Genomic DNA, 19,304 nt, shown 5'->3' on the forward strand with positions numbered 1-19,304 from the left:
ATATAATATAATATAATATAATATAATATAATATAATATAATATAATAATTCAAAGTGTTACTGTTTTTACTATATTTTTTATCAAATAAGTGTAGCCTTGGTGAGCAGAAGAGATGTCTTTCAAAAACATTATAAGACCTTACCGACCCCCATTTTTTTGAAAAATGGTAGTGTACTTGTAGAAATAATACAATAATTTTGCGTGAGAAAAAGACCAACTAGAAGTCATTCGTTTCAGTATCCATTGAAATTTTTCATTTTTCACTGTAATATATATATATATATATATATATATATATATATATCATTTTTTTTATTTTTATTTTATTTAATTTTTTTTGGTGCACTATTTCTTTAATTCATTTGTGTCTAAGCATTGTTACTAACACTTTCTCAGTAGCCTTTGGCACACATTCTTGCAGCATCATGAAGCACTGATCTATGGCTTAATAAAGAAATGATTGAATGTGGTGAGGGCATTTGTCATGTACAGGAACATCTACTGACTAACACAGCTGTGTCATAATTAGTCCGAGCCTCAGTATGTGGAACAGAGTGCATGTCAAGACTTTTCATAGGGCACATTAATTATAGTTATCTTTCTCATCTTGCGTTTTTGAAAGCTGCCATTTCATGGTTCTCATCATCTTTCGGTTGGCCCTAGAAAAAAACCTTGTCAAACTTAGAAACCCATCAAACAGGGAGAAAGTAGAGGGACGTCTTTGTTTAAAATTGGCCCAGATTGAGGGAGGGCACCTAATTTTCTTTCTGCTGTCTAATGGTCCCATAATTTTCTCATCATTTAGTAGTAAACGAGGGTATGAAATGAAAGGTTGGGTAGATTGGAGTACTGAAAATGTTCCTCTGGCACTCTTTATACATTCTGGACAAACTTTTTGTCCCTTGCAATGAAGTCTTAGCTCTCAAAGCAATTAAAAACATGGTAAAAGTCTTAAGGAATTATTGTTTCTGTCCCTCAAAGCTAAAAGCCTCCAAGGTTGATAGTTTAGGAAAAGATGCACTTTTCATATTTTCAGTCCTATTTGTAATGTTTTTTAAACTTATTTGTTTCAAATTCTTTTGAGCTTTCTATTCATCATGGTTTGCACAAAAACATTAAGCAGCACAACTATAATAATAATAATATAATAAGATAATAATAAGAAATGTTCCTAAAGCACCAAATCAATGCATAAGGATGATTTTTGAAAGATGATGTGACAAAAAGATGATGTGAGACTGGAGTAATGACTTCTGAAAATACAGCTTTGCCATCAAAGAAAATTCTACCAAAGAGAATTTTATATATATATATATCTCTTTCAAAAACATTCTTACCACCCTCAAACTTTAGTGTGTCACACATGTTTTTATAATGGAGCATCAGCCCAATCAGTTCTGGTTAAGAAGAACTTCAGTACATTTAGAGCTTTCAGGGCAATTTTAGGTAATATCTTCAATAGTTTCTCTCCTAAACTCAAAAACTGTGTCAAATTGTTTAGTTGTTTCCCTAGTCTTTGTGCCCCTGTTTTCAAACAGGCTGTGTCTGAAACTGAAGGCAGTTGCCAGTCAGTCAGTCAGACAGTGTTTTTATATAAAGGTTCCTCTTAAGGATTCAGACAGGTTTGCAAAGCAAGAGAACTTTAGACTAAGACATATATTTAGTAACTACAATGGTTATTTGTCTGTGGAAATTTAATCACACATTGAAAAAACTTTTATAAATACATTTTCTGATGGCAATTTTATTCTTTTCCGCCAGCTGTTGCATGCACAGAATTGTTGGATATCATAGGCAGTGAAGGATACAGCCATGCTACTTTAAAATAACCAGATTATAGTAATTTAGTAGACAGGATGCTATGAAAACATTGAATTCAGTCATGTCATGATGTCTTCCTACCATCCTATGTTGCCCTGAAGGTCACATTTTAAGGTTTCTGTTTTGGCAACTGTCTAGTTTTAGACAGTGTATTGAATTATTCAAGAACGCTGACTCATTCTGTCTCATTATTAATAAAGCATACAATAGTCTTATTGAGTTCAAGCGCTGGACTTAGAAAAAAATATTTTCCAAATCCCAAATCATTTAAACATTTTAATTAAGTAAAAAATATTTTTAATCTTGAGCCTTCTTAGTTGTCTTATGAAAATCTTATTTTGCAGAAGTTTAAAATTCTCAAACTTTGCAAAGCCTAATAATAATAATTATAATGTAAATGATAACATATTTTGATCCATTTATCAACAGTGGCAGAAGTTTGTCTTAATTTTGTGATTGGAGACCCCAACGATTATCATTTATTTATTTCAATAGGTTTTAAAACCCATCTTTAAACAAATGTAAATACAAAGTTCTTTCATGAAACTCTAGATGGCGCAGGGCCGCAAGCTATATCCCAATCTGATATAATTACATCATCATCCACATGGCACAGCTGATTGGTTTCTTTTTGCATCAGCAGCAAATAAGCTTGCTGTTCATCATTTAAATACTTGGCTTGTGCTTGCTGTAGCAGTTGCAGCATGGTTCAGAAACCCTCCACCTTCCCCAGCTCCACCTGTATAGATCTTCTACGGGGTGGTTTCATGTATGTTATACATGGGGGTTATTTTATATATGGTGTGTGTGCAGCAGCAGTATTTCTTACATGCTCGCAGCAGCGTAGCAGATCTATTTTGCCAAACACATTAACATTGCTGTGTATATTAACATGCTAAACTCTCTGACAGTTGTCATGACAGAAATGCTATTCTTTGACTTCAAAGAACATGATTAAACTAATAACAGGTTCTTCTTCTCAGGTCTGGTTACCTTTTTCTTTTGAAGTCTTTAAGCTGTGAAGCATCAGTGCTGCCAGATAAGTCAATGGATGTGAAAAAAAATTCTGAACTTGAAGTGGATTAAAGTAATTAGGTAAATGTATAGTAATCTATATATTGCATTTATCAAGTCGAAAGCTACAGTCATGTGCTATTATAAAATGCTCCACGACAGGTGCACCACGGGAATGTAGTGGCCATGTCACATCAATCTTGCTCTTAGAAAGGTCATTTGTGAGCAAAAACCATGTTTATGTAGTAGTGAGTGCGGTGACACATTCTGTGAAGACAGCACTTGGCTGTTATGCTGTGACATGCTCACATTTTTTCTTCTTATTTGAACCCCCAGAGTTATATGTGCTTATGTGTTATATGTGTGTTATGAAATGGATGGCTTGTGAACTCAGATATTTACAGAATGCCCAGCTGGATGAATTTGTCATATAAGAGTGACACAATATGACAGTGACAGTATATCATATATTTTGTGCAGCTTGTAAATGCATGAACCTTTTCTGTTGGCTTATTGAAGACTGCATGTGTGAAATGTGACAGGAACACATCGTTACTGCAGATTGAAGCGCATCCAGACAAGAACGAGTGTTTTGCAGTAAAAAAAGAAGACAATATATCACAAACTCAGACTCTTTCATGACCCAGAAAAATTATGAAAATGTGTTCTCATCTCATGCAACAACAGTAGAAGTGGTTTAGTCAAAACGCTGCATCTGTAACTGCAGGAGAGGATAATCTATGAGCTGTAAGTTTCCCACTGACATGTTGCAAGCTTTATTTAGCATCACAACTGACAACATATGAAATAATCTAGGTCACATACGCTAATAATTATGTTTTGATGTCACTACAGGAAAAAATAACCTGATTTATTAATAAAGTCATGTACACACAATTTACATGCATTGTCAGTTACTGACGTGCATGTAAATGGGGAAAACTGGTTATTTTAATAAGCTGATATTTGTGAGTTATCAACTTATTGGTGTGCTCATTGATTTAATCTTCAAGGTACCCAGACAGGTTATTCTTTCAATAAGCCTAATCGATTTTTAAAAGATTCTACATGTACTGTATAAGGGATGAAAGCTGTCTGTGGTCTTTGTAGCAATAAAACACTATATATTTATGTATTTAAATAGTAATTACTTATAAATGCAGGCAGTAGACAGCTCGCTAAGTTTTAGAAGATTTTATCAGCACCGGTAAAAAATGTAGTGCAGGGACAATTTTAACTAGTAAATTAATTAAATTAATTAAACATTAAATTCTGAAGTAGAAAAGGTAAAATAATGTATTCTATTGAGCACAAAAGAGCATGTGAATATCCAGCATGTGATTGGCTGTCTGTTGCTAAGCGCCTAGCTAGCCATAATATTCTAATGGTTTCACACTGTACACATTTGACACTGCAGGGTTAACATGGCTATAAGTGTTTCATAACCCTGGGTAAAAAGTGGTGTTAACTGCTGATTCTTTGTCATGGACCAGCTGCATAAACAAGGCCATTAATCTTAAACAGGGAGGAGATATTATCTCAGCACTGAATCTTCCTTGTCATTTTACATTTCCGTTGCAGAGCTTGAAAAGACCAGCAATGACGCATAGAGGATGCAGTGCGGTGATGCTTCGATTTAAAAAAAAAAAAGTGAAACAACTGCATAGTTTTTGTACATTTAGCAAATTCTCAAGCATCATCATTACAGTTTTTAACATGCTGCCAGTAACTTGTCAGAGAGTAACATGTTATCTCCACAAAGCCACAAAATTGCTACTAACCATTTATAAAACAGCAGTGAAACATGCTTGTCCACTTACTAAGCATGACAAAAGCTCAGATCAATCATGTTGTGTTGTTAAAAGCCAGTAATAAAGTGAACCGTATTAGTGATGGATAGCCTTTCTTTGGAAATATCCTCAGTATAAATTGGGTATTATTATGTTCGATAGGTAAGCATTCGGTCAAAATACAATAGAGTAATAAAACTTTGGTGTCATTGTGCTTGTAAAATCAATGCAGAGGTCAAAAGGTACAGATGGGTTTCCTTTCTCTTCATGTAAGATAAGATTATATGCTGTCTTTACTAATGGCTGTCTCATTGCTGCTCAATATAACCAACACAGTGTTACAGAGCTGCTGTAATTGTTATATACTGTAAGGCTAGATGGGGAAGAAATTACCTGTCAGAGATTTGCTGGGACACTAATAGCAACATTACATGCCAATGATGGATTTAAACTCATTGCAATGCTGTTCACTCATGTTGTGTGCCATAAAGTGTTGAAGAAAATCCTATTTTCTACCAGTGGTAGTGGAGGAAATGATGCGAGTTGTAAGGGTGTTTTTTTTTTTCTTTGTTTTTTTTTTCTTAGTACCTTGCCCCCAAATGCAAGGACCAGAAACTTTCTCTTAAAGGAATATTTTATTTATTCTCCCTCAAATTATTCCATATCTTTTCAAATACTTTCTCTTTTGTGCTCTTTACAGAAAAATAGCAGCATGCAGGTTTTGAATGACATGAAGGTAAATAAATAATTTCAGAATTCTCATTTTTGAGTGAACTTTCCCTTTATAATTATTCTAAAAGAAGTAGAGTTCAAGTTCCTTGAATTCAGTTGACAGGAAGATAATGGCTAAATGAGAACAATAATTGATTGAGAAGATTAGTTGAGATGCCAGTTGAGAGTTTATTTCATTTGAATATTACCTACTTTGTTTGTTCTGGTAAAAATACTAGTTTCTCTCTCGAATTCTAGTCCTCTCTCTCTCTCTCTCTCTCTCTCTCTCTCTCTCTCTCTCTCTCTCTCTCTCTCTCTCTCTCTCTCTCTCTCTCTCTCTCTCTCTCTCGTTGTGAAGTGCGAACAATTATTTCTTTAGGGTGCCATGTGCCAGGTTGTTTATAAATGTATCCATTTTTTTTTTCATTACAGTTTATGAAAGACATCAGCCCTGCCATTTTGCCACTTTAGTTTAAATGAGAGATTGATTTACTTTGAATATACCTAGATTGAAATTGTGTTATGATGTAAACAAAACAAAACGAACAAACAAACAAAAAAAAGTTGATTTGTAATTTCAAGAATACATGTTACTTTATATAAGTACTGTATGTACAGTATAAATAGAGTTGAACTAAGTATTGGCTGCCTGACATTGCTCACCTTCTTGAAAAAAGTTTATTTACTACAAAGACTGTTTGAGGTCTTTGTTGCACAGCTTAGATGTTTAATTAACTTTTGCATTTCACCCAAGCATAATCAATTAGCTTCATGACACGAAAGGAACACCATAGAAAATTGATGGATAATGAGCTATGCAAGCAAAGTGTTGATGTTTCAGCATCACAGAAGTTGTTTCATTTATCCTTAAACACTAAGTAAAATGAAATATGTTTATCGTTAATGACCCCAGAAGACATTCTCATATGGCTGAAGTTAATATTCCGACGGAAGAGAAAGAGCACTGCTTGAGTTAGAATTGCTGAGCTGAATCATATTTAGAAAATTATTTTTCTCTTCCCAGGCTGATTTCAGTTTTAGTAACGTGCAAATAAAGAACACTAATTTTTATTACATAAAAAATCGTTTAAAGGGATACTCAACCCCAAAATGAAAAATTTGTCATTAATCACTTATCGCTTCATAACGTTACGGTTGAATCACTGATGGCAGATGGACTATTCTGATGATGTCTTTCATACTTTTCTGTACTGTGACAGTGTAATTTACATGGCAGTCTATGGGAAAGTCACAAGCCTCCGGTTTTTCATCCAAAATATCTTAAATTGTGTTCCAAAGACTAACAAACTTTTACGTGTTTTAAATGACATGGGGGTAAGTGATTAATGACAAAATTTTCATTTTGGGGTGGAGTATCCCTTTAGACAACATCTCTATAATTGTCCCTATAACCTTGTGACTATGGTTTGGGTTTAGTTCTATTGTTTTTGAGTCCACTTTTATTTGACCTTCACATTACACAGAACATTTGACCTTTAATTAAAGTGCTCATAATTAAAGAAACAACCATTTGCTGTACAACAAAACCACTGAGAAGAAAATCTGATGCATTTTTCTGGGTTTGCACTATAGGGCACATGACTGAATGGAGAAATCTTTTTGTCAGACTTTTAAAGCACAGCACTGAATGTGTTTAATTAAAAGCAGAAGGACATTGCAGCTCCCCCGGCCTTTGGCAGGTCTTATTAGCAGGTCAGGATCCCCCTGTGTTGACCATTTGGGCTGGGAGGTCGATGCTCAGTAAGGTAGCTGGATTATTAATAATGTAGTCAGGCTGAAAATGTGCTTTTCGTTGAACCATTGGACATGTTTGGCATTAAGATTCCAGCTTGAGTTTACATTTAACATCACTGCATTCTGTATTTCAGAAATAGTTTGCCTTACAAGTTCTGCCTGCAGTGGTAAACAGCATAATGGGCTTCTTATGGTTTCAAAATGTCATTAGTGTTATATTATTATCATTATAATCTCGTTTATATTTGTAGATATTCACGTCAATTCTTGTTCTTAGTCCAGTCTTAGGTTCTGTAAGTGTATATCCTAACATAATAAAATGTAAAAATAAATAAATAAATACTAATGATAATAATAATAACTTTATTATCTTTTATGCTCACCAAGGATGGATTTATTTGCTCACAAATACAGTTAAAACAGCAATATTGTGAAATATTATTACAATTTAAAATAACAGTGTTCTATTTGAAAATATTAGAAAATACAATTTATTCCTCTGATGGCAAAGCTAAATTTTCAGCAGCCATTACTCCAGTCTTCAGTGTCACATGATGATTTAGAAGTTATTTTTTTATGATGATTTGCTACTGTATTTAGTGTCACATGATCCATACTGTATATGTATGTATGTATGTATGTATTTATTTTGCGGAAACCATGGCACATTTTTTTTCAGGATGCTTTGATGAATAAAAAGTTAGAAAAACAGTATTTATTTTAAATACATACATACATACATACATTTATTTATATAAATCAGTTTAATCCATCCTTGTAAATGAATTCCTAAATTTTCATTTCTTGAAAAACTACTTTAAAAAAAACTTACTGACCCCAAACTTTTGAGTGATGTTGTACATGAACACTTTGCATTTGAATACCTACAAATATGAATGAGATTACCCTGACACTGATTGATGAAGGTGTACTAAGTAAGCCGGAAGGTTGATTTTAATTTGTTTGAGATGTTAAGTGTGAGGTGTCAGGAGACAGGAAATGCCACAAAAGTCACACCTATTTGCATGCCACCTGCTTCATTTCCTCCACAACTTTTGTAGCTGGCAAACAGTGTCAATATGATTGAAAGAGGTTGCTGAGTAGGTTAACATGATTCTTAAAAAAGAACAAACCCAAATGCATTATTATGTATTATGCAACTTCCCCTGAGAGAATGAGTGGAGGCACATTTGTTAAACCAGAGACCCTGCAAAATGGTTCTTAGCCATTTGAATTTTCCATCGTGGTCTTTGCTGTGCTATCAGTGTTTGTGCAATCTGTGCCGCAGCTATTAGCTTTGTTAGTAATGACAAGCAACGTGTGTTTAGTTCAGTAACCCTTTACTTCTTGTTGTCTTTCTTCTAGGAGACAACAATGGTTGGCCACATCTCTTTGATAACTATTTTGGCATCCCCAGTAATAACCTTGGAGCCAAGTCAAATGCCTGCTGTGAGTATGCTCTTATTTCTGCAACAATTCAGAGAATTTAAACATCGAAGAGAATATCTTATATGTAAAATGAATTTTACATGTTTATTTAGAAACACTGTATTCATGTAAAATCTGGTTTAACACATTTGGCAGCTAGATTTTGTCATTCCAAAGCTGAAACAACAATGAGAGATGGACAATTAGAATACAAGCACAAGATTTTTTTCAGTCTGATATTATTGCCATTCACAAAATAAACACATCCTGTAATATTAATGGTGTTTAACCGAGTTCTGAAATTTTGGCATGTGTGGCATTTTTATTATCAAAAACTCACTTTTTGATGTTCAAAGTCAGTAAACCAGTAAGATTTTTTTTGTACAGAAATGATTACTTATATTTAGCAAGGATGCATTAAATTGATCAAAAGTGACAGGCTTTTACAGTCAGTAAAAGCTTTAACAGTCAGGCTTTTACAGTCAGAAAATCAAATTCAAATAGACTTTCTGTTCCTCAAAGAATGCTGAAAAAATATATCATCGTTTCACACAAAAATATTAATCAGCACATCTGATTTCAACACTGATATCAATAAGAAATGCTTCTTGAAATGTTTCTGCACCAGATCAGCATATTAGAAGGATTTCTGAAGGATCATGTGACACCGAAGACTGGAGTAATGGCTGCTTACAATTCAGCTTTGCCATCACAGGAAATTATATTTTAAAATATATTTAAAAAGAAAACTGAAGCTGTTCTTTTAAATGACAATAATATTTCTCAATATTACTGTTTTACTTCATTTTATTGTATCAAATGTATGCAAAGAGCATAAAATGTATTTCAAATTTATCTACCCAAACTTAAACTCTAAAATTATTATTATTTATTTCTTTTAAACCCAAGCAGTTGAACACCGGATTTAGTAAAAACAGACAGTTTTCTTGAAAATTAAGTGTACGATGTATACATGTGGTGTGCTGCATATATAAACTAAAAAATTACTGTTAAAAACACCCTCTAAATGTGGAGAGCACATAATAACATAGACGTGATGTTTGTATGCCCATTGAATTGGTTAAATGTTCATGATTTAAAACAAGCAACTGACAGCTGATTGTCATGAATTCATTTCCGATATTGAACACTTCTTCTTTAAGGAGTCTATTCACGTCACTCTCTGGTATTCTGTTACCTGACTGACACACTCTAACAAGCAACATTTTCTTGTCAGAAGCTGTCAGTACAGTTGTATTTACTAACCATCCTACTAGTGTTTTTTTTTTTTTTGGTGAGTACAGCCTTTCCAGTCAACAATATTTACTCATATTTGCACATTTTAGGCATGTGTGTCTGATGATTTGAGTCACGTGTAATGCTCAATCCCAAAACATGATTGTACATACAGGCTTACAGTTCAGCACGGGCAGCAGCTGTCTGTGTGTTGCTCACTTTCTCTTACAAAAAAAAAAAAGAAAAAAAACCTTAAAGTGATGATCATTTATAAAAGTTTTGACGTTTTATTAGCTACTCTGAGACTTAGGCAGGAAATGAAAGAAGATTAAGCCAACCGCTCATAACTCAGACAGCTCATATCTTGAGCCATATATGCTTTACGGTTGGAGGTGATGGGCAGTATTGATCACAGATACATGTTCAGATGAAGATATCACTGTGATATTGCAGTGTTACTGCAACAGCTTCAATAAACAAACATGACACTGAACAATATGTGTCTAACCATTTCCGCTGTGTGACTCTCAAGGTGATTTTTTGAATAGATATAAGTCCTAGCAGAGAAACCAGCCTGGAATTCATCACATTATGGACATGATCCATTTATGATTGACAACCAAAAAGTGTCCAAGCACTAATTTTGTTTTAATGATGGACTGTATATATATATATATATATATATATATATATATATATATATATATATATTAAATATATCCTTTTAAATAAAAAGGATATATGTTCTTAAGCTATATTTATTTCAAATAAATGTAACTTTACTATATAATACAATGACATTTATAAATTATTTAAATGTCTAGATACTTTTTGAGGGTCACTGTATATGGAAATATGAGAATCAAAATTGTATTGTTTTCTAGCCATGTAATACATGAATAAATTAATGTATTATTAGTTAATGTACATTAACTAGTAAGATGTTAGCAGTATATATGTAATGTAAAAGTTTTGTATTTTAAATAATGGAAATTATTCTAATGTGTTCCTGGTATCAGCATGAACTTTGCCCATTTCTGTAATCCATAATTATGACATAGCTTAAAATTATTACATAAAAAGTCAAAATTATAAGATAATATCATAAAAATGAAACATACTAAGTCATAATTATTACATAAAAAGATTATGAACAGATTATGATGTTTGTTATAAATTATTATGACCTTTTTATTTGACTTAATATGTCTCCGTGCATCATAATTTTGACTTTATGTGTCATAATTATAACCTTTTTTGTCCACCAGATTATTCCTAAAGTGTTGTGGAAATGAGCTTCCATAAATTTACACTTCACTTGTTAGAAATAATTTTCAATCACATATACAGTATTGCCCTCCAATGAGCTTAGGTCATTTACATTGCAAAACAGATTAAGCAGTTTCAATTATAGTGGATTTGATGGAAGCATACCCTACATGCACACCAGCACATGGACCATTGTTAATTAATGAACTACAAGCAGAACTAGGCAACCCACACTAAAACAGGCCGTTAATAACCCATTAAAATCTAGCCTGTATTGGCAGTGATGACTGAACTGTATTCATCCCCTCATTACCAGAAAATTTAGCTCAGAAAACACAAGTTGATTGGTCTGAAGACAGCGTGTACTTTATTATTGCACCATGTCTGCTTTGCCGGTGTCTCTTCTCTCCTCTTCTCCCAAATTAGTCACCGTGGGCCATTCTGGTGAATGTCGGAGTTCGATTTCTTGCTGTCGCCTTGCTGCATCTTTTGTTCTGTCTTTGTGCTTTCACATCCTTCTCCAATGTTTAACACAGATAAGGCTGTATTGGAACAATGTGTTGGACCACAGATGGCCTGTCGGAAGCTCTTACATTCCCTGGATTTTAGGGCAACCATTTGCTCTGTTTAACTGCGATAAAGACGTGTCTTGTGTGGCTTAATTCTGTCTGGCAGACTGTATTGAACTATCCAACTGCTGACACCATCAGATTACACACATTGCTTTTCAGTTTTGCACTTAAATACACTTTTAACACAAAATCTGGTGTTTCTTACGTTTAATTATCTGCTGACGATTCATGAATGACAGAAAAAAACAGTATGTGATAAACCATATTTTTTCATATTCATAAATGTAACTGTTCCTGCTATATATCCTTAAACCCTGCTATATATCCTTTAAAATAGTCAAATTATATTGACTCTGTACAATTTTCTATGAATTAAAAACAATTTTAATATTTTCATATAGACACTGTATTAAGGTCCCCCTATTGTATGTTTTGTTACATTCCTGTTGTTCTCAAGTATTTGTAACACGTGATTAAAAAAAAAAAAAAAAACTATAAAACATTCCCACTGTCTGCAATTGGTCAAAGGATGAAATAGTCTCGCCTCAAATTAATGCAATGGGTCGGACCTTTTGGTGTAATGAGCCTACCAATGGCTTACTTTAACTTACTTTAACGTTGAATTAAACACTTGACTTTTAAAGACTTAATTTCTCTTGAGAGCTCAAATGAATCTAATTGGGAAATCTTGGTGGAACTTATCCTTAACCCAAGCTGACTTAGACCAGTTTGCAAAAACTAATTTAGTGCTTATTAGTTCAAACATGACTGTTCACATGTTAAGTATTGCTAATTAAATGGCAGATCAAACTGTAATGCAAACTTACTTTTCAACACTAAGTGGGATATTTAAAATGTTGTCTTGTACGTCTCCCTCTTGTATCTCTTCCTTTCTGTCACGCAGTGCTTGGGACCGTCCCAGCTGAATGCCAGTGCAGGGACCTGGAGCTGGACTGTGACGGTGCTCACTTTAAAGACGTCCCTACGGTATCCATTAATGCTCACCATGATGTGAGTTTCATGGCCGGTGTGTGGAGTGTGGCTGCAGTTTGCTGAGTTGTGTGACTCCTCGGATATGCATGAGATGCCAAGGCTCTGCACAGAAAATTTTGCTTTACTCCAAATGATGAATATGTACACTCCAGAAAAAAAAAATGTAAAAAAGCTGTCACTGGGGCAGTACCCTTTCAAATGGTACATGTACTGTTTAGGGTACTAACATGTACTTTTAAAGTCCTAATAAGTAACTTAAGGTCCCATTTAGGGTTAAATAAGATACAAAGATGTAACTTTTAGATTTCTGTACCAGTGACAGCTTTGTACCTTTTTTTTTTTCCTGTTGAGTGACTGATAATAAACATCAGTGTCTCTATAGAGTTGAACGTGCACTTTATAAAAACACGAGAAGGTTGAAACAAGTATGATGTATTCGACTTTGAGTCTTAATTAACTCTGAGTGCCTTTCATTTGTGATTTTGGAGCATTGAAAAATGAGATAATCCATTAAAAGGTAATTGTTCCAGAATTATTCTCCACACAACATACCTGTGAAGCTTCATTCATTGTTCACATAATAGCTGGCTCATATAAACCTGTCTAGCAGTTTAATGTGGATTTGAAATGCATATTTATGTATCAGTTGAAGCGGCTTCTTATTAATTCCCCATTTCCTGTATTGCGGCTCTGTTTGATTTTCTGCTGTTCATTAGTATTCTGCAGCGAAATTCATGTCTATCTTTCAGTAATGCGAAGAATGCGGCAAGTTGTTTTAAAATGCAATGTCACTCTCAGATTTCAAGTACACCACTGGGTGCTTCTCTCTAAGGTCTCATGAAATCATTGCTTTAAAACAGCCTCTCTTTATTAAGTGAAAACATAACTTCAGATTTTTCATAAAGTCAAATGGTCCCTTTCAGTCTTGCGTTTTCTCCTGAATATATAGAGTTTATCAAAAATGAAGCAGACCAGAGTCACATCGTATTTTTTGACATTCAACATATTTGGCACAGATGCTATCTATCTATCTATCTATCTATCTATCTATCTATCTATCTATCTATCTATCTATCTATCTATCTATCTATCTATCTATCTATCTATCATCATCATCTGTGTTTCTTTTTTATTAATCATTCTACTTTTCTGTCTGTCTGTAAGGCCTATAAACATTTAAAACTTTTTTTCCCCAAACCTTTAAAACAAACATTTTCTTGACAAACTTTGCTTTTCTAGATAAGAATAAGACTATATGAATATATGAACACTATATACCTAATTTGATTATTCATAAAAACAGGACATTTGTGTACTTTTATGTACTTTTAATAACCATTTTTGGAATGCTTCATTTGTTTGTGTTACAGGTCCCTGCAGAGGAACCGGCTGAGGAAGCTAAATGCTGACATGTCTTGATGTACCAGAGCCTTCAAAAGCTGGTAAGAGCCCCTCTCATCCTGTTACTAAGTATATCTCCTCCTTGTCATTGGACTGTATGGATGCTTTAATGCTATGAATGCCGTTTTGGCATTATCGCAGATGTTCACAAAACATTGTTTGCTTGTCCTCACTGTGCCATCATAGTGAGAAGTGTGTGAAATAGAGATGTTGAGTGAGATTAAACAATCCCTGTGGAATAAAACATTCAGTGCTCTTCACAGCAGCTGAGCCAACACACACTCAGAACTGAAGAACTTGAGTGTTTCTTTTTTTTTAACCTGACTAAAATGGCTCAATGTTTTTCTTTCTCCAGCTGTAGAATTTGTCTGCCTGTCTTAATCTGACATGCTTGTTGGTTGTGAGTGTCGTCTGGTTTCTCATTCAGGAGTGCCAGCTGCGACTCAAACAGAATCAGCCCCATAGTTTTTTGTCCTCGCCCAAGAGCCCCATACTTGATCTAGTGTCAGATGGAGGCTTCATTGTATGAACAAACGTAATCTCGGCAAGAGATTTCTTTTCTTTTTTTCTTTTCTTTTGATGCATATTTCAGCACTGTGATGCTGGGGTGTTGCTATATGGTTGCTTTTAGTATTCTAAATCATTTTTAGTGCTTTGTTATACAGCTGCTAAGGAGTTTGCTTAAGTAAAAAACTTATGCACGTCAAGTTTTCAATGATAGGATAGTTCCAATGGTCCAATATGTGATATATGTCCCAATATATTTTTCAACATGAGTCTATGAGATTATACACTACAAATTTATGTGATTATATTTTTTTTTTATAAATGTCATATCACAAAATATACTGTATATTCTGAAATTAGTTTTTTTTTATTTTTTTTTTATGATGTCCCAGTCACATTTTCTTGATTAAATAAAACATTAAAAAAAGACAAAAAAAAAAAATTTTTTTAATATATTTTAACTTTAACAATTTTTATCAATATTCTGTTCTTTAAAGCCAAGTAGAATCTTATCAGGTTAGTGTTTTTAAAGCATTTTACATTTATTCCAATATAACAAACTCAAGGCAAGAACAATTTAAATTATACATACGTGTGTGTGTGGGTGTGAGTGTGTGTGAGAGTGTGTGTGTGTGAGGGTGTGTGTGTTTGTGTGTGTGTGTGTGTGTGAGTGTGAGTGTATGTGTATGTATTTTTTTTTTGTGAACTTATTTTCAACTATTCTTTTTAATCTAGTTAATTTTTAACTGTTTTTACAATTTGTTGGATTATCAGTCACCAAAGCTCAGTAAATATTGGTCGCAGACATGAAGATTTACTTTAAATTTCACCAAGCTGCTTACTCGCTAAAAATTCCAAAGATTTTCAGGCCATTTCATGTAACAAAGTGGTAATATCTAATTGTGTGAGTTTTTTACTTTTTTAAATTAGTCTTCCCATTAGCACCATTATATTATTCATTCAGACTGAGTCACGAACGTGGAACACGCACCCGCAAACAAGAAATATATATATATATTTGGGTGTGTGTGTGTGTGTGTGTGTTTCAAATGAATTATGTTCCTTAAACTAATCATTAACGAATTTTGAAAATAATAATAATAATAATAATAATAATAATAATGCTTCACAGTTTCTTCAAAAAGACTGGGAGTAATGGCTGCTGAACCTTCAGCTTGCCATCACAGGAGTAAATTACATTTTATGAAAAAATTATTTATTGTGAGATTGTAATAATATTTCACAATATTACAGTTTTTGCTGTATTTTTTATCTTTCAGGATTATTTTCTTAATAAGTAAATCAATCAATCAATAAAATGCTACCTATCTTTTTCCTTTCTAAAGGCCCAGTTCAAAATACAGGCTTGTATAAAAAGCAAGAGCAGAACTGTGTTCAAATTTCTTCCACTCCTTTGGAACATCATTATACAGTAATATTTTGTGTTAATTCTCTCTCTCCTTCTGCTTTTTAATGCTTTTTCCTGTAAGAATTTCAGGTATCTCCAGCACAACCGGATTAAAGCAGTGCACCCACGTGCTTTCAGAGGTCTTTACAATCTGACAAGACTGTGAGTTGGCAGAAGACATTTCTATTGTCTCTACAAATACGGTAAAACTTTCATCAGCCTCACTGCCGAGACTGACGAAGAGGTTTACAGTGAATGATAGATACTTTAATTAGCTTTTTTGCTTTTGTTCTTTCGGCAAAATGCTTTTGACTACTCTCAGACAGCTGTAATAAATCTTATTTTCTCAGGATCTCAGTTATAATCGAATCACTACCCTACTTCCTGATGTATTCCAGGATTTGCACCAATCTAGATGGCTGTAAGTGTTTGTTTTTTTTTGTTTGTTTCTTTGTTTTTTGGTCATTCTCCCATTTGGCTTTATAAATGTCAGCTTAATAAAGATGGATTTTTCATTCAGTGCTTTTTTTTTTTTGCTTTAAATCAAATAACTGCAGTGGCATGTGTCAGTCAATAAACCCTTTCTTAATGCTGAGTTTTGACAATCTAGACAGCACAAAACAGATAATATTTCTGCGATATCAGGAGCGATTTAGCAGTCATTAGCAGTCACTGAGGATCACGAGTGATTGAACTTCAATCACACATCTAATTGAATGCCATTGAATTATGATTCATAGCCCTTATGCACAAGTTAGTGTCCCCTGAACAAGTATTGGACAAAGCACTTCAGTTTGTGACGCTTCATTGTTTTTTTTTAATGAGCTGCTCCTTTTTTTTTATCCTGAATGATTCTGTGAGAACAACAATATTCCTCTCACATTCTCCTCTTTTGACCTTCTCTGGTTTGCGCTCCCTTAGTGCTTCTGTGAGTTTCAGCCTGTTGCTATTTTGGTGACTCATCTTCCCGTCTTTTTTTCAAATGTAAATCTTATATTTTAACAAATGCATCAGAGCTTTTCTCTAACCAACTTTTTTGTATATTTATTTATTTATTTGGTTTCAAAATGTGCTACAGTGTTACTTTGTCTTATAAAGCCTTTTGCTTGTGTGTAGTTTCAGAGTGTTGTTTGAACAATGCTCTCACAAAGCTGCTGAATGTGCCTGGAGATGCCCGCATAAATTGGCTGTAAGTTTGAATACAACATTGTCATGATTAAAAATACTTTTGCAACTATTTTATTTACATGGTTGGAATCTTATCGAGAGACCTTATGAAAATAAATTTAATTTGGCTTTTGACTTTAATTTAAATGATTTAGTCTTCCTAGTAGCAGATCCTTTATCAAGAAGAAAGTGGCTTGTATTTTTCTCTTTTCCTACACTTTTCCTACAGTTTTTATAAGACCCTCTTTTTTCTATTTCTGTTTGCAGAGATGTTGAGGGAAATAAGATGAGACTGTGGGAAATGTGACCTTCAGGTCCTGTAAACATGCTAACCGTGCTGTGAGTATGGTTTCCCACCCTCCATCTACAGCTGCTCAATCCTCTCTTCCTCTCTTCCTGCTGCGCATTTAACTATCAGATGCTTGTGTATGTATCCAGTATTTAAAAAAAAAGGGTACCCAATGGGTCTTTCAGGTTCCATTGAGGTAAAAGGCGCCTTGCTGAGATAAGTAAATAGGTACTCCTTTTACGTATCCTTTTAGCTGCCTTTATATCTGCTATAATGGTTTTTAAAAAACAAATTGGAACCTTCTTTTTTTTTCTTGTTTTTTTCCCTTCAATCAATTTGAGTATTCATTTGCTTCAATCGCATAACTTATTCCTCATCTGCCATGTGATCCATCAGCGAGGGAAAGTAATGGCACAGACCTACTCAAAGCTAACTTTTTAACAGACATGTACATATGTTGAATCACCCCAAAATCCATATACAAATATTTATGGCTATAAAGTAGCTGGAAAGGAATTGTAGATGGAATATATGGAATGTTTAAACGTCAAAATTGTTTTAGAATTGGATGGATTGAAGCCAAGGCAAGGCAGTTTTTCTCAGTTTTCACTGTTCATTACTTTCCCACACCAAATGTGTAGAAATCTGCCCGATGAGCAGACTTTTTTGTTCGTGTATGGTTTTTACGTGGAAATAAAATTAATCATTAAGGGGACGCCAATTTGTACCCTGCTCTCCTTATGGCTATCAGTTGAGGATCCTTCCTGCCAAAACCCACCCCAAAACTTAGGTCGATTTTTAGGGAAGACATATTTTGTAGGGCTGAAACCATTTTCTTCTCCCGTTCTCAGCTTTTTCATTTTAATCACTGTTTCTGCAAAATCAGAGCAGAATAGACTTATCATGCTTTTGTCATTTAAACTTCACGTACAGGAAACGTTACCATATTAAAGCAAAAATAGCGAGGTGTTTGTGGACTTCATTTATGACAGAATACGGTATTATTTACTTATTATTGTTTATTATTTAATTATTATAACTTAAATAACACTGATTATTTGCAACACTGAGCTCTGTTGATAAAAGGTCAGATCTCCTACCTCTGTTTTTCTTGTTTTTGTAACGTCATCCCCATTGACGTGTTGTTTACTTCCTGTGTTTCCAGGATGTAAATACTTGGTAATTTTACTTAATTACTGTACTTAGTTATTAATTTTGGGATCTTGTACTTTACTCACAGTGTATTTAAAACTGATTACTTGTACTTTGTCTTGATTACATTTCTGAAGTAAAAAAACAGTACTTTTTAACCTCATGAAAGTAGTCATTTAGCTATATAATATATTTGCTTTTTATTTCTCTTCTTTCTCGCGATCCTTGCACACAATTTATATGGTTAACAATGAAGACTACTCTGCCCAATGGACTTTTATATACCCAACGTGACTGAGCCCAAATTTGGATGTTTGGTTGTTTGGCCACCATTCAAGCACATTCGTTAGTTTCCTCCGTCAGATTATAACTTAGAAATCAATTTATTCGTGGAGCAACGTCGCGGCCATCTAAAAGGTGCTGAGGTTGAACATTACAAGTAGGTGTAGCTATCGGGTCTTGTGCCCCCCAAAAAAGTCTATTCATTTATTATTTCTGTCTGTTCTGATCTAGCTGTTAGCTGTCTGTGTAGTATATTGGCTGAATGCTCAAGATTGAGTATAAATAAAATCATTGGGATGAAATTCTCTCCATAAATTTGAATATGTTGGTGGCGCCAGTTTATTGCTTTGTATTTGATTAAACATTATTGTAGTACATTATATATTACAAAGAAATATTCTATTACATATACATGATCTCTAAAAGTTAAAAAAATTATCCACCACTCATTACATTAATTACAAAAGATTACAAAATAATGAGAACTATAAATCCAAAATAATTACA

General features: G+C 33.8%; 1 pseudogene; it reads left to right on the forward strand.

Annotated features, from left to right (window-relative positions):
* The window catches only part of LOC122144473, a 44,790-nt pseudogene that overhangs the window by 14,422 nt on the left and 11,064 nt on the right, over positions 1–19,304 (forward strand).

The sequence above is a fragment of the Cyprinus carpio genome, unplaced genomic scaffold (genome assembly GCF_018340385.1).
Source record: "Cyprinus carpio isolate SPL01 unplaced genomic scaffold, ASM1834038v1 S000006694, whole genome shotgun sequence".
NCBI lineage: Eukaryota > Metazoa > Chordata > Actinopteri > Cypriniformes > Cyprinidae > Cyprinus > Cyprinus carpio.